The sequence below is a fragment of the Anolis sagrei genome, chromosome 1, assembly GCF_037176765.1.
Source record: "Anolis sagrei isolate rAnoSag1 chromosome 1, rAnoSag1.mat, whole genome shotgun sequence".
Lineage (NCBI taxonomy): Eukaryota > Metazoa > Chordata > Lepidosauria > Squamata > Dactyloidae > Anolis > Anolis sagrei.
In genome coordinates this window covers 153,770,904-153,776,903 of record NC_090021.1, presented here as the reverse complement: position 1 = coordinate 153,776,903, position 6,000 = coordinate 153,770,904, and the positions used below count along the sequence as shown (strand labels likewise).

Genomic DNA, 6,000 nt, shown 5'->3' with positions numbered 1-6,000 from the left:
TCAGTCTGTTGATCTGGAAAATAAAGTAATGAGAAAGTGTTGGTTTCTAATATATGTAATTTCTTTATGCTTGTGGGTAAACAGTATTTCTTGCTGTTTCTTTGTCGGTGTTGATGTGGAGATTGTCTGGTTTGCCTACTCTGGAATATGCAACATATCATAGTCCTTCTTTAGGGGTCCCTTTCAAATCTATGATACTATATCAGTGTGTGTGTGTGTGAATCATATCTATCTATCTATCTAGATAGATAGATAGATATGATTCACACACACACACTGATATAGTATCATAGATAGATAGATAGATAGATAGATAGATAGATAGGAGCCCCCGGTGGCGCAGTGGGTTAAAGCACTGAGCTGCTGAGCTTGTTGACAGAAAGGTCGCAGGTTCGATTCTGGGGAGCGGCGTGAGCTTCTGCTGTCAGCCCTAGCTTCTGCCAACCTAGCAGTCGAAAACATGCAAATGTGAGTAGATCAATAGGTACCGCTCCGGCGGAAAGGTAACGGCGCTCCATGCAGTCATGCCGGCCACATGACCTTGGAGGTGTCTGTGGACAACGCCGGCTCTTCGGCTTAGAAATGGAGATGAGCACCACACCCCTGAGTCAGACATGACTGGACTTAATGTCAGGGGACTACCTTTACCTTACTTATTTATCTATATCTATGGCTGGATGGCTCTCTGTCAGGAGGGCTTTGATTGTTTTCTTGCCCCAGTGAAGGGAGTTGGACTGGATGGCCTTAAGTATTTTCTGTTGGTCATGGGAGTTCAGTGTGGGAAGTTTGCCCCAATTCTCTAGTTGGTGAGGTACAGAATGCTCTTTGATTGTAGGTGAATCCCAGTGACTACAACTCCCAAATGTCAAGGTCTATTTCCCCCAAACTCCATCTGTGTTCATATTTGGGCATATTGAGTGCTTGCGCTAAGTTTGGTCCAGATCCATCATTGTTTGAGTCCACAGTGCTCTCTGGATGAAGGTGAACTACAACTCCCAAACTCAAGGTCAATGCCCACCAAACCCTTCTAGTGTTTTCTGTTGGAGAACTGTGTGCTAAGTTTGGCCCAATTCCATCATTGATGGAGTTTAGAATGGGTTGTTGTAGGTTTTTTCGGGCTATATGGCTATGTTCTAGAGGCATTTTCTCCTGACGTTTCACCTGCATCTATGTCAAGCATCCTCAGAGGTAGTGAGGTCTGTTGGAAGTAGGAAAATGGGTTTATGTATCTGTGGAATGACCAGGGTGGGACAAAGGACTTTTGTCTGCTGGAGCTAGGTGTGAATGTTTCAACCGACCACCTTGATTAGCATTTAATGGCTTGGAAGTGCCTGGGGGGATCTTTTGTTGAGAGGTGATGTGATGTGCCTGATTGTTTGAGCAGTCTTTAGCATTTCCCTTTTTTGGTATAGGGATATATGTTTTTTTTCCCAGTCTGATGGCCATTCTAGAAGATAGATTATTATTGAAAAAAAAATTGTTCCACTCCTTAGTAGTAACCCTACAAGTCCAATGACTCTCCCTTCACCAGCAAAGCCCTCGCGCCGCCAGGGCTCGCGCCTTCAGCTGAACAGGGCATGACAGAGACAGAGGACACCCTAGCCCCGCCCTCTTCCCCTCCCCTGAGTTTTTCGGCCCTTGCCTCTTCTCCCATTGGCTCGTCCGTCCTTGCCTATCAAACTCCTGCCCGCACTGGATTGGCCCACTGCGTACAAACCAAGGGAATGCGCGTGCCTTGTGTCTAATATGTCTCAGTGTTTACCTCCCTTCCCTTCCCTTTCCCCCCGCCCGCGGTGTCCTCAGAGGACTCCTTATTGGTGAGCAGAAAGAGGGGCCTGGCCTGTGGAGGGGGGGAAAGGAAGGAGCCGCCCAGGGACTGGTGGCGACGGCTGCCACTCAGGTCCGGCTGGCTCGGACATAGGCTCCCTGGAGAGGGGTGGGACTCGCTCCCAAGCCTGTGAGTCACCCGGGCTCTGCACAAACCATCAATCCCATTACTTGCCTTGTGCGGGCGGGCGCGCGGGCAGTCGGACGCTGTCGCCTCCTCCTCCTTCTCTTCTTCTTTCCTCACCTCCACCAGCAGCACTTTTTCACCTTCCTCAGCAGCCTCCTTCGGCGACTCCATGGCGAGCTGGTTGGACTTGTTACAGTGTCACATCCTTCTCCTCAGCCGTGGGGCCAACTTCCCTCCCAGCTAGGGTCCCTCTCCTCCTCCTCCTCAGCAGCAAAGTGATGGGATAGAGACGGGACCTCTGGAAGGAAGGAGGGAAGGAGTGAAGGAAGGTAAAAAGGAAGGACTCTGCTGTCTCAGCCACCCTCCACCTGGATGCCCCCTCTTCCCGCCTCCTGAGTCCCCCTCCCCCCCAAAAGAACTCATTCCTCTCATTTCCCCCTTTCCTTTGTCAACCTGGATTGTTGAAATCTTCCCAAAAGGGTGAGTAGAAGAGAATCAACTCTTGATTTGTCTTCTTTTCCTTCCCTGTTTCCCAAAGGCACCACATCTCTCTTATTTTACAGGAAACGTGTGTATACTCTGGCCATAATCATGCCACTTGATCCATTGTGATCTATTGTGATCTTGTAACTACAAGAAAGGAGATTCCACCTGAACATTAGGAAGAACTTCCTGACTCAGTTCTTGTGGGTATTTTCGGGATATATGGCCATGTTCTAGAGGCATTTCTCCTGACGTTTCGCCTGCATCTCTGGCAAGCATCCTCAGAGGTGATACCTCTGAGGATGCTTGCCATAGATGCAGGCGAAACGTCAGGAGAAATGCCTCTAGAACATGGCCATATATCCCGAAAATACCCACAAGAACTGAGTGATTCCAGCCATGAAAGCCTTTGACAACTTCCTGACTGTTAGAGCCGTTCAGTAGTGCAGTGGCTCTCAAACTAACTAATACCGCGACCTCTTAATACAGTTCCTTATGTTGTGGTGACCCCCAACCATAACACTATTTTTGTTGCTACTTCATAACTGTCATTTTCCTACTGTTATGAATCATTACGTAAATATCTGATATGCAGGATGGATTTTCATTCACTGGACCAAATTTTGCACAAATATGCATGTAGCCGGGGGGGGGGGGGGGGGCTCAAGGGGCTTCAGCCCCCCCCCCCCCCCGAAATTCTCATGGTGGTTCGCGAAAAGGCCTTACTGGTGCATTATTTAGGCTGTTATGCATGGGGGTATTGGGGTAATGATACAAAAGGTTTGCTAGGCTAGACCCTCTTTCACTCAGACTCAGCCCCCCCCCGAAACTCAGCTCCCCCCCCCCCCCGAAACCTCCCTGAAAAAAATCCACACACCCCCCCCAAAACGAAATCCTGGCTATGGGCCTGGGGGGGGGGGGAGACTGATGTTGTCATTTGGGAGTTGTAGTTTCTGGGATTTATAATTCACCTACAAACAAAGAGCATTCTGAACTCCACTAACAATGGAATTGAACCAGACTTGGCACACAGAACCCCCATGACAAACAGAAAATGATAGAATGGTTTGGTGGGCATTGACCTTGAGTTTGGGAGTTGTAGTTCACCTACATCCAGAGATCACTGTGGACTTTTTCAAACAGTGATGAAGCTGGACCAAACTCTACAAGAATACTCAATATACCCAAACGTGAACCCTGGTGGAGTTTGGGGAAAATAGACCTTGACATTTGGGAGTTGTAGTTGCTGGGATTTATAGTTCACCAACAATCAAAGAGCATTCTGAACACCACAAACGACAGAATTGGGGCAAACATCCCACACAGAACCCCCATGACCAACAGAAAATACTTAAGGCCATCCAAGGCCATTTTCCAGATCAACAGACTGGGCCACAGCAATGCGTGGGGACAGCTAGTATATTATATTATTAATATAGTACAATATTGGTATTATATATTTCCATTCTGAACCTCCCCAATGATAGAATTGGGCCCAAACAGAACCCCCATGACCAACAGAAAATATTGTATATTCTGACTGTCTTCGGCGGCCCCTCCAACACCCCTTCGCGACCCCCCCAGGGGTCTCGACCCCCAGGTTGAGAAACACTGCAGTAGTGGTACTCTCTGCCCCAGAGTGTGGTGGAGGCTCCTTCTTTGGAAGCTTTTAAACAGAGGCTGGATGGCCATCTGTCGGGGGCGCTTTGAATGCAATTTTCCTGCTTTTTGGCAGGGGGTTGGACTGGATGGCCCAGGAGGTCTCTTCCAACTCTAGGATTCTATGATCGTTTTAGATGTGGAGCTGATATCCTACTCGTTGCCAATACTGTTTTGCCAAATATAACAACTTTTCCCCACCCCAATTTTGGGGGACTTGGTCCCTCTTGGAAAGAAACTCCACATGTATGTCCAAGTATAGTCTCCACGTTGTGGAGTTTCCGTACATTCAATGTGCTGTGTGAAATGGGAAAATGTCAACTTAGAGGACAGGAATTGTGTAGCACCCACATTAGGTATGAATGGTTAATTCTGAGGCCCCTTCCACACAGCTGTACATAGTCCACATTGAACTGGATTATATGGCAGTGTGGACTCAGATAATCCAGTTCAAAGCAGATATTGTGGGTATTTCGTGTCAGGAGTGAACCAAAACAGTTGTATGGCATTAAAAACAAACAAACAAACAAAACGCAAAGTTTGCAGACTAGGTATTCTATTAAGTGTCCTTTGACCAGTAGTTGGCCACTTGGAGTGCCTCTGGTGTTGCTGCAAAAAGGTCCTCCATTGTGCATGTGGCAGGGCTCAGGTTGCATCGCAGCAGGTGGTCAGTGGTTTGCTCTTCTCCAAAATCTAATAATTATATACATTTAAAACATTAAATCACATTAATTAATTAAAACCTGTTTCTGTTGCAATAACAGCCTTGTGGCCTTATCTGAGCCGAATTTTGTCGTTAGAGACTCCATCAAACATGTCCATAGTCCATTTCCATAGCAATTGCCATCATTGTCACTGTCATTGTCAGCAAGATTACCCAAAGGCCTGGTCCCACATCCACATTTTTACCTTTATTCTAAAGTAAAGGAGGGATGTTGATAATCTAATTTCAACGTGGAGTGAATTCCACAGACGGGGGGCGATCACCGAGAAGGCCCTGTCCCTTGTCCCCACCAAGTGCATTTGTGACAGAGGTGGGACCGAGAGCAGGGCCTCCCCAGAAAACCTTAAACTACTAGGTGGGACATGGAAGGGGATACGTTCGGACAGGTATGCTGGGCCAGAACCGTATAGGGTTTTATAGGTTATTCTTGGTAATCTGAATTGTGGACTGAAATCACTGCTCCTTTCTATTCTTAACCTTTTAACAGATGACATAAAGAAGTATTAGCCAACCAGGCTGTATATATCAACAGTGATTTTATTGACATTTACATTTTAAATTGATTTTTGTTAAAGCAAATTATATTTTGTCTCTTTTAACTGTACACTAAAAGGAATCATACTGAATTTTTTAGAGAACCTGCGCTCTTCTGTCAAACATACGGAGTCGAAACCAGCTTTTGATGTAAAATCTGCTGCAAAAAAACTGCGATGTTTTGAGGAGAAAGATATTATGTGACACAGTAAATGGTCTTATTGTTATATTTATTATTTCAGTTGTAGAATGAATATTTTGTTTTTGTGTCATAGTGAAATATTGTTGTCCAATTAAATGTTAGTTGTTTTTCAAAAACTGTGGGCATGTAGTATTTCATTAAGTGATCTTATTTAGTGTTCTCGTGTGTATAGAGTTAAACAGAAATTCCTAACTTCATTATTTCTGCCATAAATAGATAAACATTGCCAGTATAAACAAATAATCATGAAATACATTGTTGCTGTTGGTGTATTTCATGATTATTTGTTGCTGTATGCCTCCAAGTCATTTCTGCCTTATGGCATTCTTAAGGTGAACCTATCACACGGTGTGTGTGTGTGTGTGTGCGTTTGTTGCAGAATTGCGAGAGTATGTCTTCCATTAGGTCACCTAGGCCCCTTCCATACAGTTGAATAAAATCTCA

At 45.7% G+C, this 6,000-nt stretch overlaps 1 protein-coding gene across 2 annotated transcripts in view; it reads left to right on the top strand.

Moving 5' to 3' along the window:
* Positions 1-1,929: 1,929 nt before the first annotated feature.
* Positions 1,930-6,000, top strand: part of SERTAD2 (SERTA domain containing 2) — a 187,056-nt gene continuing 182,985 nt past the window's right edge. The window contains exon 1 of one of the 2 annotated variants that reach the window (XM_060784438.2): positions 1,930-2,283. The gene's annotated coding sequence lies outside the window, so the exon portion shown is untranslated. Of the gene's footprint in view, positions 2,435-6,000 lie in introns of both variants that reach the window. The other variant, XM_060784430.2, reaches the window with a different exon arrangement.